The following is a 22,639-nucleotide window of genomic DNA, read 5'->3' on the forward strand; positions in this document are numbered from 1 at the left end:
AACCTGCTAGTGCGCTACAAAATCACCGATTCCCCGGGTTATGTATACAAAATGCACTTCACATTTTCTATTTCAGTTAGTCAGAGAATTTCAAATACAGTGAAGGCCGCAACTTTCGTTATCTGCACTGCTTTCTGAAATCCACATACGCATTATTAGATTACATTGAAAGGTGCTGAAAAGGCTTATGGTCATCAAAATGGTTGATAAGAGTTGGCAATATCATTGCACATGCATATCACTGATATCATCTTTTACCACACAATGCCAGAAATATGTTTCCATCACCAGCAGATGGGTTTTCCTTCACTCTACGTTGCTCAATTTTGTTACTGTTGGCGGCTGCACACGACGCAACAAAATGGTGAACAGATTCATGACCTTTGAACTTTGCTCTTGGCTAGAACAGCTTGACTTCTACTGAATATGTGAAACAATGACCTCCGATTCACCTGCCAAATGTTCGCTTTGCTTGTGGAAAGAAAACAGAAATTTCAAATCACCAGACACCACTGAGCTGTGACTAAACGCAGGAGATCCTCGGGTGAGGAGCTCTCTTTTATGACATATGAGGTTTCCTGAACTGTAAAACTTCCGCATTGCCATGGAGATTGCTGTCTCACTGCAGGGCATCAGTGCCAGCGAATCTCTGCAAAACGAGCATGGGGAGAACACCATCTGGAGGCATCACAACAACAATTACTGCCTGCATAACAAGGAACCACTCCGGTAGCACATCTACAACCAAGGCCTATCCCGATTGCTCATTTTGATGGAGTAATGGCAACCATAGCTGTTTCTGCCTTGAGGTGGAAATCAAGCCTGCCGTTTGACAATGCTCCATTGATGTGCCGCCTGGTCCCTGTACCTCCCGGAATTAATTCTCGCGTGGTGCGATAACTGTAGCCCCCAGGCGGGGTCAGGTGCACAGCTAAAGCTCACTCCAGCGACGTGGAGTAATTTTCACATGTAATTTGCGCTCGTCACAGGCCATGCATGAACCGAAAACTGACACATTCCTGGAAATTAGAGAGAGTTGCCCCATGTGAACGCCGAAGACAATACTGATACTGAGCTGCATATGCTACTGCTCAAGCGGTGTGCTCGGCAACCGAAAGGCATCGGATTCGATTGCTATCCAGCAAACTATAATGAACCGAAGCCAACTTACTACTAGTCCATTTCTTTGTTGCTTTTTTCTGTGAAAGATGAAAAGACAGATGACCTGTTCTTCACTTTGATTAACATGACATTGATTCTCCAAAGCAAAACCTAAGCTTGTTTACTCACTGCAAGCCAATCTTTTTTTTCCAATTTAATTTTTTTGCTGTGAAAGATAAAAGTACTGTGACCCGTAATTCTCATAGGTTTGGCACATGTATTGATTGCATTGCTAATTCAACATGCCCTGTTAGCAAGGAAATACAAGACCTATTGATTAACGGTAGTAAAAAGACACCTTTACCTTGGTGCACACACTATCGGTCCATCGATAATTATAACATTACACTATGTTCATGGCAAATAAACATCACTGCATTTTTGGTGGAAAGGATGTTAACAGTTGAATGTCCAATATCATGCACAGATTTGAACCACCGTAGCCATATACTGTTATGGCATTAAGTATGCATCTTTGCGATACGCAATCACTGTTCATATTTTTTATTTTGAAATGTTTGTTCTTCACAGCATGTAAGCGCATTTTTAATGAAGAATGCAGCTTGGTGACACATATTCAAATTCACAATATTTTTTCGTCTGCTACTTGTGGGGCTCATTTTGAAGCTAATGGTGTAAATATAGTTTTCATCCGTGTATTTTTATGATACAAGCAAAAATTAAATTTAGTCTTAAAGAGTTAGAACAAGGATGGCCACCATTTTGAATTTCAAGTGTGGGTAAATATTGAGTAATTTGTTTCACTTGTAACAAAGTTTGTTTAGTGATCCCTGCATTTTATTCTTGCTTTCCAAGGGGTACACTTTTAAGTTTCCCCAAGGAAACTTTGAGCAAAACTAGCCTGTCAATTTTGAGGCACATAATTCCTTTACATAAATTTCCCAAAAACTTTTTCAGCTGTTTATCATGTTTCTAGGAAGTTCATAATTTCATCATTAGATTTTCACACTTCTAAACTTTTGCTGAGGGGAGGGGATTTGACATCAAATGCAAAGAATAACATTTGCCATACATATGTTTTCATTATCTGCTGTTCCTAGAACTTACATTGTTGCAAACAAAGAGACAGGGATGTGCATATAATAACTTACTGTAATATCTCAACTTGTCACACTAATCATGGGCATGCTACTGTCACCTTAAATGATTTCACTTAAGCGTATAAACAGTGGTATTTTGAAATAGTACAACCTTCAGTATTCATTATATTTCACTTTCAAATTTCCCTGACATAGCCTTTATTGCCACGCATATAAATGGCAAGGTCTATATCGCAAATAGGTCTATATACAATATTCTTTTTCTAATACACATTTGCATGAAAGAATTATGTATGGAAGCAATATTACAAAAGCACTGCTTCAGCTCTGCAAATCTGATATTTATATAAAATATATTCTGGATAATACTTTGCCATTATATTTCAAAGAGTCGCTTTTGTTCACAGTTGTAAACCAATTTCATAAATCTTCAATTTTATGAAGCTTCTAAGGTCAAGTGCATGTTAACCAAAACAATTTCTGGTTTAAATTTGTAAGCTCTGTCGAGTTTGGAGGCACAATGTTATATTACAAATATTTCAAAAATATGCATCCTTACTTTACATGCTGTTCATAACAACATGTACATTTCTTCGAAATTTACACGTATCATTACACAAAACCAAATTACACATATCAACACATATATCTTGCCTAAAATCTCCAAGTCATTTCAGCATTTTTTTAATCTTTGAAAGGTAACTGACTACCTTTGAAGATCATTACACCAGGGTTGTTTTTCTTCAAGTACGGCAAATGTGTTTATCTTGCCATACAATTTAATCAAAATATGCCTGTCAACTGCAGTTCCTTTCATTAATTTTTCCCAGACTACACAGATGGGGTCAATAACCTAATAGTCTGCCATGATAGCTACCCATTGAAATCATACTCTGATGTTACATCGTGAAAAAAACAGACTTTTCAGTCGAATGGAAGATTATTACTGGGACTTGCTACTGTTATTTACACTGAAATCCATCATGAGTATCTCACGTAGGTTATCCTCAACTTTTGAAGTTTTATTGATTTTTAAGAACATCAGTTCTTATTTGTTCCGATATAAAGCTGAGCACTTCACAAAAGCTAGATGCACTGAAAAACACATAAATTTCATTCAACCATTGTATATTACATCCGCTCTTAGCCCATGACGATACAAATCAAGTGGAGACCATTGTTGAATATCAAGAAGTTAAACTCCTCTCTTTTTAAGACAAATTGAACATTTAACAAATATTTTCAGAAGCCTAGAAAACTGTCTGTCTGAAAGTGTGTTCACAGATCAGTGAGGCAATATTAAAAGGGTCTGGTTCAAGTATTCTCCGTGGTTCCAAGGACAAATTTTGCATATCACACGCCAGTAAAATAAATCACAACCCATGCTTCTGGTGCAGCAATGCAAAAACAAACACGTAATTCATGTCACACCATTGCTGCATTACTTTCAAAAGTAATTAAATCTCTTACAGTCTTGCAGGCACAGACTGCTAAAGTGGCAGGCATAATTTCGCAGGTATTACTTTGCACTTTTTCCTCGCGTGTCTAGATGAGTTTCATTATCTCAAAAGATCGTGTCCGGGCATTTGATGTGACATATGCTGGCAGGATTTCTCTCCCCCCCCCCCTCCCCTCACTCCCTAGAAATGCGCCACTCACTGCAAATGGCAAATGTGTGCATAACATGTTAATTTCCTCCCTTCAAAGCAGTTAAAAGGTTTTCTGGTCGAAACTTGTCGGAAGTGAGGTTGACTAACTGAAACGAAATTACAACACAGTATGCAAGCGGAGGTAGCCAACAACTCTGGTGTTCCGTTTCAGCCAATTACTGGGGAATTTTTTCCCCCTTTCAACAATGGGGAAAATAATGCCCAATTTCACGCCTGATATGCACACATATTCCAGAAAGGCCTGCCGGGCTTAAAAGCACCCCCTGGCGTACGGTGGTTTAGTAAAAAGCCCCGGCATAACGAACGCCGCTTCACACCTCGTAATTCAATTAGTTATTGGTTTAACTGTTGCAAATGTCATCCACAGGAAAGAGTGTCTGAAACCTAATGAGTGTTATATTGCCACTCCAATGCCTCTAATGTAATACTTCAGACAATTTCTAACCGCCAGCCCTGATTCTATTTCACTCCTGGGACACTTCCCTTGGAATTTTCCAATGCTGGGGTCACAAAAAAAGAACAATGAATTCTGACACATCTCGTTGGCTTTGCTTTTATGATTCCATCACTGCTCTCCTATCTTCACCCTTGTAAAACGATTCAAATGCATGCTGGGGTCTATTAAAATGCAATGCGCAAAGTGCTTGGACTGTGTAGCATGTGCCTGGAAAGCACTGCTCCTATGTGGGCTTGAAATCTAATTCATTATTTCTGCCTAGGACCTGCCATATTTTGCCAATACCATTTTTCCGTGCATAAAATTCTACACTACATGTATTGCCTACAGTGCTGTAGTTTTCAACATCAATGATGAGTTTCTATAACACCCATCACATGCATGTTATAAAGGTATACACAAATGCCAGTGACAAGATTACCACATCCATGATGCTAGGCTTGTTGTTTGTCATTTTTTTTGCTCATTACAAAGCAGATTCTTGACACCTTTCAGTAATGTCAGAATCTTCCGATATCTTTATCATCACTGATTAATGCCACATCAAACATCTACAGTATAGTATCTGACAAAAGATCCCAAAGATGGCATTCTGGAGTCATCTGTCGGTTCAAGGATGCGGGAATACTAGCCCTCATTGTCAAGTTCGCAGCATTGCATTTTGATGGCACAGGTGTGACTGCAGCCATACTCCAAATGGTCTGTCACAATTCATCATTCAAAAGTGAGTCTAAAAAGCATTATTGGGTGACCAAATACACAAAGAAAAAAACAACAGCTGCATAAAAATATTGGTTGAATTTCAATACATCTACAGAAATGCAGAAACAATTTTTTTCTAGGTAACAAACGAAAATATTAACAACCCATAAAATGAACAAAATCAGCCCGACATCATTTCATTTTTCCTTCTGTAGCTGTAAACAGGGAAAGCGAGAGAGATGGAAATGAAGCAATAAATATGAAATTTTGATGGATCACTGACGCACATGATTACCACTATAGGTTACATCACCGCCAGCTGAATTCCCAGGAACCACAATTAATGCATGCAATAGCGACATCCCTCACAGTAAGCCTTGGGTCCCTCACCACAACATTTGGAGAAAACAGTGGGTGATGAATTAGCCGTGTGGCAAATAGCGTGACAGTGATGTGTACTGTGTACCACGGCAATGTATCATACATGTGGGGTTGCATGCAGACTCTAATCAGTGTACTTACATCTGAAGTCCACATAATACCTGTACAATGTTTGTGTAATAATAATATCAGCACTTTCAAATTTTGATCAAACCAAGTCAAAAAAGTGCTTCTTTTCATGAAAACATCTGAATATATATTCATCCTACAAACTGGACATAGTTGTAAAAAATGTGGTTTTATCCCATTTTTGTTTGTTTGTTTGTTTGTTTGTTTATGGGGTGTTGACCCCAAAAATGTATGTTCCGACAATCTACAGTCTTTTTCTACATGGAAAGTGAAAATTATCAACAGTGAAAGCAACTGTCATATTCAATCTACACATGCAACGCATGTATAACTAGTGTCTGCACTACCCATTTCTAGCCCAGCCATAAATCTCAGTCACACAATCTCTATAAAAGTCTTGTGTTAATTTTCCTATTCAAAGTGAACAAGTTGTTTTAGTGTTCATTTATGCAGATTACATCAATGGGCATTGTTTTGGTATTCAAATTTTATGCTAAAGATTCCTCATCAATGTGGAATATTCATGTACCTCGCATCTTGCATTGTATATACAAGCAACATAAAATTGTAATCTCTTGCTGCCAAGGGCTTTCAAATTATGGACATGAGACAAAGAAGTGTATAATCTCATCTTGTAGTACATGTAAATATTGCTAACTGGGATCTGAGGCATGTTAAAAATTGGAATGGTGTGACTGCAGTGCAAAATAAATCCATATAATGAAACCGTCTTTGGGCACCACTCCTTAGTTTTACGTCTCAAGGCAAGTCAACAAAAACGTTTCAGAGGTTCAAAGTATTTTTTTGTGATTTTTAGATGAAGATATCACCAGATGTTTTCAAAAAAAAAAAACACTTGGAGGCACACACAAGACTCTTCATGGGGGTAACGACACTTTCAACTCAAAGCTGGATAAAAGTAGATTTGTTTTTCACAATTGCATTATTGGTTTCTAAAATGTCATAAGATTCACAATGCGGGAGATGACACTCTTGACTTAACAGCAGGATAAGTATGATTGCTCTTCAAAATCGGTTTATTGACTTCAAAAATGTCAAATTGTCACAAAATATCTTGCATTTGTAAAATATGATACTGCGATCAAAAAGTTTATCAAAAAATATTTTCCTCCTTCAGGCAGGCATATCATTTTGTACAACTGGGTAGAACATGCTACAGTGACAAAACAGTCATAACAGTGGCGGGCGGTGTGCTTCTATCAATTGAAATACTCCTAGCATCTATTTGATGGCTTGTTACTAATTATTTTGTGGGCACTGTCATCTACGGTCATGAAATAAATATTTCAATTTATAAACAGTAACTGATTCAGTTTGAAATTAAATTTAGTCATGCGTGAAACAGCAGTATCATATTGCCAATAACCATGCAGCAACAAAAGTGATGCGACTTTAATTTTGTGTTTTGAATTTTGAGCAGACATAGGCACATGTTTGAGCATACACGGAGATACAGCAAGAGAAAACACGACCACGCACATACAACCAGTGCACATACAACTGTAGCACACATTTTGCTTTCCGAAAGGTGTCAGTATGTTTGCCAAAAAAACCACAAAATAGTATATCGCACTTCAGATTACAGTAAAACCAGTAACTGACAAGGCAATCGTAGATAAAACTTGGGACTGACTTGGCTTAGCCGACACTGGGTAAAATTCAAAACAACACATCACAACAAAATCAACATCTCTATCATGTGCATGTCATGACCTCTGACCCCTGTGGTGAAACCGACCAGCGATAAGTGAAATGGAACAACCTGGAAGATCAGGATAGGGCACAGCACATCAGAACTTTCCAGTATCTGGCTTCGTGGCATCAATACTTCTCAATTACTGAGAAATAATGGTTGCAGGAGATTGTAAAACCCAGGTTTCAAGTGGTGGTGAAGAACAAAACAATATATTCAGATTGTGAGCACAAGGAAATATTCACTGATGACTGATAAGGTCCCTCATTTTATATATGTACTAGTCTGTGTATGTTGTTTCTGTGGTGCATAAATGAACATTTTCCATGTCTAGTGTCTATCATTATGGTACATATTACTGACAACACAGCTACGTGTAATTATCCCATGATCTCTCAAGCCGTTGTTGCTATAGCAATGACGATAAATATTACCTTCATTTTTCACACTACATGCCCTCTTAACCTTCCTTTCATGCCATATCTGTCAACACTTGCATATATTCCAGTGTGCACGTTGTCTGTCCAATGCACCCGTGATATAAATATATTCTCAATGTGACCTCTGACCTTCAGAAGGAATTGCTTACATCAGCAAAATGACTAAGCCCTGCTTTTATGTGAACAGTCAAATTTACTTTGTCAATATTTCTCAAAAGAGAATAACCACCATCAAACCGAAAAAACACTAAAGTGGAGTGAATGACTCAAATTCTGTGAGTTCAACGCACACAATCATTGAATCTGGGAAAAAGAAAATTTGATTATCATAGTGCATGAGATCTCTTGTATACTGTCATACAGGGTAGTTTGATATTTCATACTGTACTCTGACTCACATAATCGCGTTTACATTTGTTGAATACAAAACATTTTTCCCTGTGTTCACAATGGTACCTATGAAATGATATTTTTGGCAAACATTTTTCATCAGGATATGAATTTTTTTAAAACTGAAACTTAGACTAATGCACAAATATAGATTTCTTTATGCCTGATTTTATGACATAGCCAACTGGCAGTTATAGAAACTACTTTTGTCATTGTCTTACTTTCAGTCGAGGTTTCTCAGAAAGTTATGAGTCGTTGCTTGTGTCTGTCAATGTGTGTAATTGTGTCTATGTCCGTCTACAGGTATGTGTCTGTCTGTCTGTCTGTCTGTCTGTCTGTCTGTGTGTGTGCATGTTTCAAATTCATCCATCAGTAACTCAGTCACAAAGGAACAAACTCTCCATATCTGTACCGGGTACACACTGCTGGGCCTGAAAAAAAGGTGGTGACTATGCCGAATTTGAAAATACAGTGTTACAAGTAGGATGTACGTCTGAGGACAACGACACAGTTATGTACACCATATAAAATCCACAGTTATCTTTGAAAACTGTTACAAAACATCTTGATATATCCTATTGAGCATTTCAAACATGAACATGCCATATTATCTAGAGGTGGTTTTGTCAAACTCTTTGTCATCGCATGTACGGTGCCCTTTGGTAAACACAGAAATTTTTGGGAAATTCATTGTGAATTCTTTATATCTTGGAATATCGGGCAATCGCATTGTTGAGTACACAGCTTGACAAGAGTAATGATTGATACATCTTTGTGGTGGTCTAGAGTGAGGCCATTCTAGACCTGATTTTAGTACACAGTAGTGACAGATCTTGTCAAATCTTTCTGGAAGAAACGCTATTGCGACCATCATTCTGGATTTGGAAGCAACTCTATGTCTCTCTATGTTTGTCTGTCTCTCTCCTCTGTCTGTCTCTCTACCTGTCTCTCTGTCTATCTGTCCCCTCTGTCTGTCTGTCTGTCTCTCTACCTGTCTCTCTGTCTATCTGTCCCCTCTGTCTGTCTGTCTGTCTGTCTGTCTGTCTCTCTCTCTCTCTCTCTCTCTCTCTCTCTCTCTCTCTCTCTCTCTCATATATTGATGTTATGTTCACACAACAATCACATTTCAGTTTGAAATTGAACAAGCCACTGACTGTCTGTTTTTGCCCTCTTACTACATGTATTTCAATCTACTTGGTAGCATACATAATAATTGGTGCCAACGGGGCAAAGATAAGTTGGACTTTTAATTTTCTTTGAGATGTTTACATCAGGAAAAAACCCTACCTTGAGGTTTACATAAGAAAAATACTTCATGTACCTCAGGCAAAACACTGTATTGCAAGACCTCTGTAGAATAAGCCAGATGAGGAAATGTTTTTTTGAATTTCAATGCAAGGTTATTTCAATGTCAACACGGAACGTTTGCAAATTCTGACCCAAATGGTTATTAGAGGAAACACTATAAAGGGACACAGCTGTCTTGATGGACCAAACACGGCACAGGCATGTTTTTAGCATAATTGGATTCCTCCTCTCTGCTACGAGCGATTCGTTTCATCACTGTTGAAATATGTTACTGTAAACTTGGGGCACTGTGGGTTTTTCCTTGTCTTTGCTTGCCACACAGTCAAAGAGATAAACGAAGATGAGGAACAGCTTACAAAAACTGTATTATCATGTTTTCTATGTATATATAAAATGATTTAATATTCCATATATGTTTTTTCTACATGACACCTCTAATAAATATTTTATGCTTCATTCATGTTGTCATTTCCAGTTTGGCAGCTTTCTCATAATTGATAACATGCGTGGCATTTAGGCTGTCAAATACATTAAAATATCATGAATGTTCATAATCACACACTTTCAATGCAGATAATAATTATATGTGACATGTTCTACACAAGAGCAGCATGTTTATACATGGGTGTAGCGAGGACGCACGTATCAAGTTACAACATTTTTAAGTATTCCACGAATATTCTCCAGTCTGATGATGATATGGTAAATAATGTATAACTGTACAAAATAAATCAGATACCGATAATGGAACAGTTCAGGGGATGCACGCCACCTGCCAACTCATCAAATCCATCAACATCGACAGGACTGCACAGGGTTACATGCAGCTCGGCAACCACTCGCCCTATCCATACACGTCTGCGATATGACAGGGTTATGCAATATGCATAAAACTTGAGTAACTTCACGTTTGATGAACACACGTCTCAAAACAGAACACTGTGACACAGATACCTGAAAGTAATTTGTGTCGGCATGGAGGGGAGAGAGATCTACATGTAGTAACTAAATGCCAGAATGCAGAAATCCTAAGGTAATACATATAAACAAAATCTACAAATATCCTGCAAAAAAAAATATGAAATATCACAGTTTTTAAGAGACTCCAACTAGCTAGTGGTATATGCTACAAAGCTGTTTCACATGTTACCAGGCCTCAAGCCCCCCGGCTCCAGCCATACACTGGTACATGTCTTCACACATGGAACTCTACCAAACTCTATGGTGAACCACAATAATGATTCTGCAGTCCAACATCATACAAGATAGAATATTTACATGTACATGTATGAAAACACTTGCAACATCATAATACCTGGAACTTTTATATGCATGAAAACACTCATATAACACTGCAAACATGAAAAGCCTTCACTGATGCAAGATTTTTGGTGAGTTTTGATTTTGAAAACAAACTTCTCCATTCAGTACAAAATGCAGTTCATACAATGCAGTGCGCGACTATATGGAGGTATAGTTGTATGAAGCAATGACAGTATCATATATTGACTCAACTACTGGACAAGGTGATGTAACAGAAATGGAAGTCCATTACTTTCCTATTTTCATTCAAGGTCAGTCCATCGTGAATAATTGCAACCACTGCTGCAAATTAACTTACCGGTATACACAAAATCAAGTTATAATCGCCATAACCACCATGATAATTAAACACTTCAAGCAAACAGAAAACTCGGGCTGAATTTGAAATACTGATTAACAGCCTAGACAGGTGTGTGCAGGGCTGTCCATCTTTCAAAACCATAATGGGTGTCTGCATTATTTATAGAACCTGTCTAAAACCAGAATTCTCAGTTCTGAAATGCATTTCACACGAAACTCAACGATACATATGAAAATGGTTATTCTAAAACAACATGCCCCTCACAGCCAGCTGGCTAATACAAGCCATTAGCGGGGAATTTGGCAACCATCCAAGACACAGATTGAGAATTGATTATTCAATAATAACTGATTTCTTCTATTCAAATGTTGATTTCATTGCCTATCAGGTTCTACAGACCAGTGTTGTCACTCAGTGCACTGCACCAAGCTTCGGTGTTTTGCAAACAGGAAACTGGGCTGAGTGTGAGGTACTACCCATTTCATGCATCGATGAAAATCTGCCAAATGAAGATTATTTAATTTTGCATATGACGCAAACCAGTGTTATTACATCAAGGAGTCACCTTCAGGCGCGATTCAAATTGCATATTTCCCATTGGTGACTTTACTTGGGGATATGCATTTTCAAAACATTGCACGGAAGAATGAATCCTAACATGCCACTGCAGTCATTTCATGAAAGACAACACTGGGAAAAATACAGCTTCCAAGAACAGGAATTATTTGAATACATTCATCAGCTGTTGGTAATGGCAATAAAAAATTGTACACAAACAAACATGGTTGCTATGCCGTGAATCTTACTTTCATTGCGTCCTAAATATCATTGGGACGGAGAATTTCCAGGATGTAGAAGACCTGAACTGGGTCAAGGGCATTTGGAGGTCAAAGGGAAATTTTATAATCAACAGTTAGGGGAAGAATACACAGGGCTTTAACACAGGATTACTTTCACTGCAAAATCATTTGAAATCCCACGTATCAAAAGCCGTGATTTTTGTCCTTTTCAATTGGAATGTCATGAATGACAATGAAAGCAAGATTATATGCTGCTGTGTTCAGAATATTTAATTAAGAGTGTGCATGGCTAATTGGATTTGATAATTGGAAAAAGGCAAGCTTTCAGCTTTACACGCCAGCTAAAGCAATTTTAATTGATATTTGAGATGTCAATAGAAAATTGTGAAATCACACAATACCAAGAAACAGAAAAGATCTCCACAGCCAAAATTAATATTTGCACTTAATCACAACACAGATAACATTGTAAAGTACTTTGTTATGCTAGAGCTTGTAGCACTCAAATACAAAACGATAGCTCTACCAAAATGTGATTTGAAAAACACTCAAACAACTGTGAATGTGTAATTTAAATTACTGGTGAACTGCAATCATTTCTACATGTATCATAGTAAAGTACGGTAGAAGAAACGCTTTTTTTGCCTGAACATATGATGAATCAGTTTTTGTGAACTTGGGAGACAAGCTCTCAGTACACAACTGTTGCTAGGCAACCCTGTGTATATCCCAAGCATCTACAGACCTTGATCCACAGGGGGAAACCTGAATCTTCCCTGGTATGATCACATTTCACAGCAATGGAATCTGACATAAAATTGCTTTACATACATGTACATGAAAACCTGCTCATCAAAATTGTCAGCGCTCTGATTTATCGGCGAGACCGGCTCCTTTCCAAGTGACTGAGATACATGTAGAGAATGACTGTCCATTTGACTGATAGGCTACTTTACTCCCTGGCTGGGATGCACCGTGTCATCTCTTCCACTTGATTCAAATCTGAAAGTAACAGTGGCAACACTGGATATGGCATTCGGCGCTGACAGCCGCTAGCTTCAGGTTTCCAGCCGACAAAGGAGAGACAGCAGCTATATCTCTTCAACTGAATGCCTTGAAACAGCTGTTGGTATGGATTTTTTTCCACCAGCAGAGTGACTAATGTCACACAGCGGACCCATCCATCATCCCCGTGCCAAACTCTTATGTTTTATCTAAAAAGATCACCTCATTCAGGAATACACAACGCACTAGATTTGTAGGCCCAGACAGTGACCTGAAGTGTCCTGTTTACGACTGTCTGTCATATCACTGGTAATGGGATTTAACATGACCCTGACAACAGCCATAGCAGGGATGCCAGTCATTGCTTTCTGTTATGTCACCTGCCCTGGTAAAAACCACTTTGTTGACATATTAGGGCTGCTGTAAATGTTGAAGCAGTGTACACTGTACCCTTTTATAACAACACAATGGTATGGCCAAATTGTTTACGATACTATGGTAGGGCCATGAGAGGGGGAGTACCTGTCATAAGATATGGTAGAGGTACATAGCTGATGATACAATCCGGTGACCCAATCTTAGACTAATTTTTCTGAAGAGACCCTTCCGTTTCATAATTGAAGCCGGTCATACGATATGGTATTGGTACGGGTATGCAGACAATGATCCAACTCTGCGACCCAATTTTAGACTAATTTTCTGAAGAGACCCTTCCGTTTCATAATTGAAGCCAATCATAGGATATGGTATTGGTAGGGGTATGCAGACAATGATACCGTTGAACTCCGCGACCCAATTTTAGACTAATTTTCTGAAGAGAGTCTTCCATTGAATAATTGAAGCCAGTTAGTGGACTCCCGATCCACTTAGGTCCACAATGTGGAAGAATTTGAGCTCATTTTTGACAATTACACAAAAAAATTGCATCTAAATTGGCTGGCACATATATGTATATAGCCGAATATTTGAAATACCCAACCCTTCCCCACACCCTCCCCTTCCCCACTGTACATGTGTATACAGTCAACAACAGGGAAAGGTTAATATCAGTACATTTCTTTAAAATACCAAATAACAGCATATCTTGACAAAGTTCCGTTCATTTTCCCACACGTGTATTCTGGTCTAGGGAGCAACAGTTTGTAAAGTTGACAAAAAATAAAAAAGAACCCCTTGCAGGACAACACACGCGAATGAAATCACACGACTGATACAACACAGGTCCGCTTTCACCGCATCCATTGTCCGCGCTCTCTTCCTTGGTACAACAAGACAATGACGTCATGGAAACTATCGTTACTATGCCGGTGAGCAAGGAAGACTACTAGAGAGCATAGATGTAACCATGTAAAAGGTTGAACCCAGCATGTGTGTTTTCCACGACTGAGAAAGATACCCTCAGCCCACACTGTACAAGCTACGCACGACACTGTACGTACATGTGGGTAATTTATACCTGACGCAATTCCTTGATTACCACTGAAAATTAGGCAATTCTAGGTTCCCAGGAACTCAAATATAGCAGGGTAAAATTCACTTCATGCTAGAAGACATTGAGCACACGTTCACTGACAAAAATACCCTTCAGCTGCACTTGTTCAAATGTTGTATTATTTTCATTTTGGTAAAAAAGAAATCCCGCTTTGATTTGTTTTTCATTGCATTCAAAAATACTGCTATCTTTTCAAATGTATCTTTTAAGATATACTCGCGGAATTTCATGTGAAAAAAAATATCAAGATATCAGGAATGATGTAGGAAACTAACAAATCAAAACACATGGAAAATCACACAGAGCTTCAGCACTGCTGCCCTGGGTGAAACGTCTCACGTAAACAGACAAGACCATCAGTCAGGGGGCCAGGTTTAACTGTCACAGTGAAAACCACAAAACATGTCGATAAACAGATACCCCTTTTAAAATCACAACCTTGCGAGTCATTAATTCTGAACTTCATTTCAAATAATTAAAGACGGTAGCACAACTTGAAGGAGAAATCGCGCTCACCTTAATTATGCTCGGAACACACTGCTTACGAATGAAATTCCATCAGTGAGTGTAATATCCAAAAATAATAACAAAGCTGGTGGAACAGTTACAGTCTTCAGACATGCAGTGGCGTACCAGCCTGGGCCCCTAACACAACTTATGTCAGATCTCAAGACGTATTTTGCATAGGCTAAGAGAATAGACACGCATAGTTGAATACAGAAGACTGTGGCACATGTAAATTAGTTGGGGGCTCAGATGTCTTCTTCATTCTACTGTTTATTAAATTGCCACAATCATGTGACAGGCATAATAAGTTTGGGTTATTCCATTTTCGCCCAATGCCTCTCAGACGACGGGAGCCACAGCATGCACAACCGCAGGGACCGGTGGTATGTTATCGAACCCATCAAACAAATTTGACATCACAATCTGTGTCTATATCATGACAATAACGAATGTATTACATTAATTGTCATCCATTATATATACAATATGCACATTATAAGATGGCCCTACAGAGGCTAAAGTCTGAACAACTTTTTATTATTTTGTTTCCTCTAGAGTATCTCTACTCTTCTACATTGATGATTATTTAATTGTTTGCCCCCAAGGCATCCAAGCCCCAGTCAACCTTGGCGCTGCCGATAAGTGGTATGGCTCCTTTAAAAAAAATCTTGTTTTCCTGCAACAAAAACTTCTGTGATTTGCATAAACTCCAGTCTGCACAAGGTTGACACATCATCATGAGACATACAGTCCTGCAAGTTCTGGGCGTCTTTTTATTATTATAAAGCTACACATACTACAGTATGTGTGTTGGTGTTCTCTTTTGAAAAATGCATAAGTGAAAACCTAATAAGTAATATATCCACTTTATTTTAATTAAATAGTTTATATGTACTCACTTAATACTTAATTTTTTGCGATATGATATGGCAGCACAAGCCCCCACTGTCACGAAGAGTGCAAGTTTCTGGAATTAAAAAACCGTCAAACAGTGCTTTTTGTCTTACAGTATGACACAGTACCTGAGGCGACTTCTAGTTTTCAGTAAGCTGTAGATAGGCGTTCTAAAAGTTTGCCACACACTGTGTGCACTCGTTACAAGTTTGACTTTACACACATCTATAAAATATTGGCACTGTGTGTATACTTTGCTATAAACACAACTACTTTGTTTACATCATTAATTTGACTAGTGAACTGGAGCAAACCAGCCTTACCATCACAACACATTGGTTTCACCCAATTGTCTTTCCATTGGTCGGGTTGTCCTTAATATCCTAAAAGGGGAGGGAGGGGAGGGTTTGACTTGGGCAGCCTTGTTCTATTGGTTTTTGTTGTATATCATCACCATGATACCAGAGCCACTTACACACTTAATGTGAACATGTTCCATGTTGTGCTTTGCAATGTGCCTGGATACACGGAATACACCTGTCTCAACCATAAGTTGTAAATTTCTAAATCTCTCTCTCTGTATTATGCCCTATGAGCATGACTTCTATACTGGGAACACTGCAGCAGATAAAGCAATCTTTCTTATACTGTATTTGTACTAGTTTGACAGGCTTCTCTGTAAATACCAAAGATTTACGTCAATTCAAATCGTGTACAACCCTGAAATCAAACAAGGCGTGGCAAATCCTATAGAAATATACAAATGCGATATACAATTATTGATAAGGCTGAATATTTCCACACTGTTCTGAAAAAAATAGCGTCAATGACACTGTAGCTCCCATCCTGGACTATTTAGTGTTTGTTCTCTGGTCAGATATTTGAACATGTGTGAAAGGGATAAAGTGCATGAAGTGAAAATACTTAAATGAAATGTACTGGAGACAGTGAAATATGTTTAATGTAATTATTCAGAATATAAAATGGAAAAAATACAGAATTAGATATATCGAATACTGTGATACAACCATTAACTCAACAAGTCATTTACAATGACATAGTCCCCACTTGTAATAGGAGTATTAGTCTTGATGGGGCAGGAAAATGTGGTCATTAAGAAGTATCACTGGAGTGTATATGTTGAGATCTATGGGCACATAGGTCTATGTCGTTGTTCCCAATTTGAAACACATGAGGCATGTCTAAGTTATGGTTCTAAATCGGGAAAAAGATCAGACCTCTAGCAGTATTGGCCAGCCAAAAAATACATATGCGCATTATAAATGAGGTACAAGATGTAACATCTTAAGGTCTAATATCCTATCAAAATTGGAGGGTATAGAACTTGTGGTTACTGAAATATGCATATATATGTATAATCAAGGTCAAAGGTCATCTAGGTCACATGACATTTTGAAAAAAAAAAATTATATTGCTAATTAATCCCTATAAGCCAAAAAATCAGATCTCTAGCTCTATTCGCTTACCCAGAATTAGATGTGTACATAATTAATGAGGTAATATGACATCAAAGCAGCGTGTGTTGTCATAAGGTCTCCCATCCTACTAAATATAAAGGACATAGCACTTGTGGTTACTCATTTATTGACATAAACATATATTTTAGGTAAAAGGTCATCGAGGTCACATGACATTTGGTCAAAAAATTGTATTGCTAAGTTATCCCTATATACCAAAAATCAGACATCCAGCTCTATTGGCTCGCTCAGAATGAGATATGCGCATAATTATTGAGGTACAGTATGTGGCGTCATAAGGTGTCCAATCATACCAAACATGAAGGGTGTACCACTTGTGGTTACTGAGTTATGGACAAATATGAATATTTGAGGTCAAAGGTCACCGAGGTCACGTGACATTTTGTCAAAAAATTGTATTGCTAAGTTATCCCTAAATACCAAAAATCAGACCTCTAGCTCTATTGGCTCGCTCAAAATTAGATATGCACATAATTAATGAGGTACAATATGTGGCGTCATAAGGTGTCCCATCATACCATATATGAGGCTGTAGCACTTGTGGTTACTGAGTTATGGACAAATATGTATATTTGAGGTCAAAGGTCACCGAGGTCACGTGACATTTTGTCAAAAAAATTGTATTGCTAAGTTATCCCTATATACCAAAAATCAGACCTCTAGCTCTAATGGCTCGCTCAAAATTAGATATGCGCATAATTAATGAGGTACAATATGTGGCGTCATAAGGTGTCCCATCATACCATACATGAAGGCTGTAGCACTTGTGGTTACTGAGTTATGGACAAATATGTATATTTGAGGTCAAAGGTCACCGAGGTCACGTGACATTTTGTCAAAAAAATTGTATTGCTAAGTTATCCCTATATACCAAAAATCAGACCTCTAGCTCTAATGGCTCGCTCAAAATTAGATATGCGCATAATTAATGAGGTACAATATGTGGCGTCATAAGGTGTCCCATCATACCATACATGAAGGCTGTAGCACTTGTGGTTACTGAGTTATGGACAAATATGTATATTTGAGGTCAAAGGTCACCGAGGTCACGTGACATTTTGTCAAAAAAATTGTTTTGCTAAGTTATCCCTATATACCAAAAATCAGACCTCTAGCTCTATTGGCTCGCTCAAAATTAGATATGTGCATAATTAATGAGGTACAATATGTGGCGTCATAAGCTGTCCCATCATACCATATATGAAGGGTGGCAGCACTTGTGGTTACTGAGTTATGGGAAAATATGTATATTTGAGATCAAAGGTCATCAGGTCACATGACATTTTGTCAAAATATCCGAGATATCTGCATGAATGGATGGACTCACGGATGGACGAACAGACGGACATGACCCAATCTATAAGCCCACTGGACTTCATCCGTGGGGACTAAAAATTGTGTCACAGCATCCTTTTTGCAATATGAATACGATGAGAAACTAAATTTTTATTTTTCGTGGCCTTATACATGGGAGTCTATGGAGATCTGCCTTATACATGGGAGTCTATGGACGTGTAAACTAAAAATATGCAAATTTCACCACGATTTGCCCAAATTTGGGAAAGGTCACTCCTATGCACTTCCATACCAAGTTTCAAATCAATCGGACTTGTGGTTTCAGAGCAGGAGATTTTTTGACCAAAAATGGGAGAAAATTACAAAAAATTCATGAAAAATAGCAAGTCCAAGATACTGACCCAAGATGTGCACAATCATTTCATGTCAGCCCAAAGTACTTACATGCTAATTTTTCATGTAATCTGCTAGTGGTTATTGAGTTTTTTCAATTTTGACTGTTTTTACATTTTTTCACTTAATTTGCATATTTTTGGCAATGACAACTTCATTTGAACAAAATCTCATCTACAGCCCATCATCCATGTACACACCAAATATCAAGATGAAATGTACAGCGGTTTTGGAGTTTTTGATGTTGACGGACAGACATACAGACATACAGACATACAGACGTACAGACATACAGACATACAGACATACATACATACAGACATTTCCCTAGCCTATAAGAATAGCTTCCATTGCCATATATACATATGGCTATGGGAGCTAAAAAAACCACCCTGACAATTTGATTGCAATGAATGATTACGGCATACATGATGCTGACCCGTTCTGACACGGAAGCCTTTCAGAACCATCCAAATTTCCTGTTACTTGTATGTGTACATTAAAGTTGCCTGCACAGAAGTTTAATTTGCAGCAGAAAATTACTCCTGTAAAGCCAGAGTTTCATGAATTGAATGCCTGAAGACATGGTTTTAAAGTCACCTTTACAGAAATCCATCACATAAAAAAACAAACAAACCTAAGAGCTGTGTCACAGTGACATCTTACCACTATACTGTTCACATTTGAGATTTCTAATATTTGTAATGATACATTTTCACAGCCCTAAATCAAATTACCTTGCTATTTTCTCCCAAATTGAAGCGCTGGGTTGTTGATTTAATCAAGTTAAGTTGGAAGAATCAAAAAGCACTCCTGGGCAACACTATCAATTGAGCAGCGAGATATGCTTTATGGGCAGGAAAAGTACATGTACAGGCAAATGTGAACTGCTCTCCCTCGTAAGTGTATGCTCATAAATATTTTTGAAATCGGTCGCTGTGAACTCTGTTACAAAAGTCGGTTATTAGGAACAAATTACATGAATTAAAGAAAAGTACAGAGTAACTGTACCCAGGGAGCACACTATATGTTCAAATAGTACAGCATAACCACATCGGGAACGTCTAATGTGAAACGAACAATGTGCAATAACATTTTTGTACGTGAAGGATCTTAAAATAAAATAGCTGCACAAAAAACCACAAACACCTATGGGACTTATGTCCCAGAACGAATTCATGGAGATACACAATTTCCATTGAAAACCGAATTCATTTGCAACAAACGACATGTGACCCTAGTACCAGAATGTAATCGCACATGACCTTTCCCTTGCTGCACATATATGTCAACTTGGAGCGTTTAATCAAAACGTCTTCACTTGATGGAAAGAACCAACAGAAATTGCAGGAGAAATATTGGGTAATACCTTTACTGGTAGAAGCTTGACACTGATTGGCTGTTTGCTGATATGACAATAAATTAAAGTAGCGCAGATGCAAAAATTTCTTTCTATTTGGATACGACATTTTCCCCTAAATCACATTTGATTCAATATAATGTGCAATATATTGTGAATTTTACAAAATGAACTGGTTTTGGTGGTTGGAACAAGGACATTTTCTAATATCATTACAAAGTCTCGATATTTTTTAAACAAAGAAGAAAATTTAAGTTGCTTTGATGGATAATATTGCAAGCAGAGGAGAAGTGGGGTTGACTAGAATGAATTTAGTCATTACATTTGCAATGCATGAATTCTAGCTAGTCTGTCTGTACGTGTTCTAAGCGACACGAATAGTAAGATTTAGCGTTGTCTTCCTGTCCAGGACTTGTGCATTGAATCAGGGAAATTCACACGTTGGCATTATTTTGTTGTAACGACTATGCTATTGTAACACCAATATGATTAATATTTTACACTGCAATTATGCGTATATATGGCATAAAACTGATGGCATATTTCAAAAACTCTGCCGTTAGAAAGGCCGATGAATTTTTTAGTCTCAAAATCATAAATTTGACATCAGTACTCTTGTCAGAATTTTGTTAAAATGTTTCCGGATCAGTATTTGTCGATCAGATTGTTTGATGATCGACATCACAATTCAGGGAATTCAAGCTCATAATTACAACTATTACTACATCACGATTCGACCTTACAATTTATTAGAACAGGTTAGAAGAAAGTACCCTTGCACCATGATTTACAGTTCTCATTGTAGAAACATGGGGTCCATTACAGGGTGATTATTTCAAAGGAGTTTCTACAGCACCGGTGTTTTTTTTTGTACAAGACTGCTTACCGTAGATTATGTGTAAAGCCTAAGACAGGCTAACTAGAAAGAAATTACAGCACTTTATGGAGACATCTTACTGAGTGAGGATGGTGAAAAAGTTCACACTGATTTTCAGCTTTGTCAAGAATTTTCCATTATAAGGTACAATGCGCCTCGGGGACAGATATTCGGACTTGCAAACTTTTACAATTCTTTTCTGAAATACTACTTGTTGGGGTTCATTTGAAAGCTCTTGACGTCAGAAAACTTTTCATCGCCTTAGTTTTTTGAAATTTGAAAAATTTTATTTTTCCCCATAGAGTTAACACAAGGATGGCGGCCATTTTGAATTTTAAATATCAGTAAATCTTGGGTTATTTGTTTCTCTTGTACTAAAATTTGTATGGTGACCCCTGATTTTTATTTTTGATTTTGAAAGAGGATGGCTGAAAGATTTCTTGAAGGAAGTTTGAGGAAAGTTTAAACATTTCACTTTCAAGGCTCATACTACCTTAAAAGCTAACACGGCACACCAACGTGTATAAGATCAACGCACACAAGTACAAGAACCCATTCAAAGCTTAGGCGAAGACAGGCCAGCCATATCTCCAGCACCGTGGCTATTTCAAAGGCCCTCCAACATAAGCATAAGCGCTACGATTCTTGGGAATAGCTACATGCAGCACTGACTTGCCATTGGTCAATGGGCACACTCAAAGTCTGAAAATATGGAAACATGTACAGAAGCAGAATTACAAGTTCTAAAAGGATAACCATACATTATTACCAACGCTATATTGCCTTCCCCTGACAGCAGTTTTTTACTACACGATATTTATTTCTTACTCTCCATCGATAACACACTTTTCATGTTTTATTGCTTTAACACGACCTACTTTTCCCTTAATGTATTCTGTAACCCAGATAAATAAATTGTTCAGCTAGAGAGCTCCATTCAGTATAACGTTAGAATACAATCCAACCTACTAAAAATCTTCACTCATTTGCAAATTCTCTTAATAAAGAAAAAATTTGGCCTGCATCATTTGAATTTTGCTGAAATCTGATTTGATAATTATAATATTCAATCACAGTACACGTGGCTGTAGAAAACAAAGATGTGCATGAAAAAGGACCAATAACAAAGGATTATATATTTCACAGGTGTCATATAATTATCATGCAGTGTCTTGTACACAGACGCTCCCTTTAGCAATTTGATTAAATAGAAGACTAAATCATTTTCAGAAGTGTGGCTGGTGAAACTAGCGAGGTTTTTATGAGTAGATTAAATCCACTAAGCTTGGTTGAATACAAAGAAGTCAGGAGGCATCTATGACAAAATGAACATCTGCCGGCTCTGCAATCAAAGAGCGTCTTCTCTGAGCAATAGTGCCGCTACTGTAAAAGCAGTTAAAGTTGGGACTGCTATCTCGCAAATACAACTAACGACTGTGACCTCTTTTATCTCGGTTGACATAGGGATCCCTTTCACGT

The 22,639-nt window shown here is 37.9% G+C and overlaps 1 protein-coding gene across 2 annotated transcripts in view; it reads right to left on the reverse strand.

The window, feature by feature from the left end:
* LOC139131002 (amyloid beta precursor protein binding family B member 2-like) overlaps positions 1-22,639 on the reverse strand; it is a 154,935-nt gene that overhangs the window by 77,522 nt on the left and 54,774 nt on the right. Inside the window, exon 1 of one of the 2 annotated variants that reach the window (XM_070696895.1) lies at positions 14,851-15,116. The exons of the other annotated variant lie outside the window; for it this stretch is intronic. The gene's annotated coding sequence lies outside the window, so the exon portion shown is untranslated. Of the gene's footprint in view, positions 1-14,850; positions 15,117-22,639 lie in introns of those variants that run through there. 2 annotated transcript variants of the gene reach the window in all.

The sequence above is a fragment of the Ptychodera flava genome, chromosome 4, assembly GCF_041260155.1.
Source record: "Ptychodera flava strain L36383 chromosome 4, AS_Pfla_20210202, whole genome shotgun sequence".
Taxonomy (NCBI): Eukaryota; Metazoa; Hemichordata; class Enteropneusta; family Ptychoderidae; genus Ptychodera; species Ptychodera flava.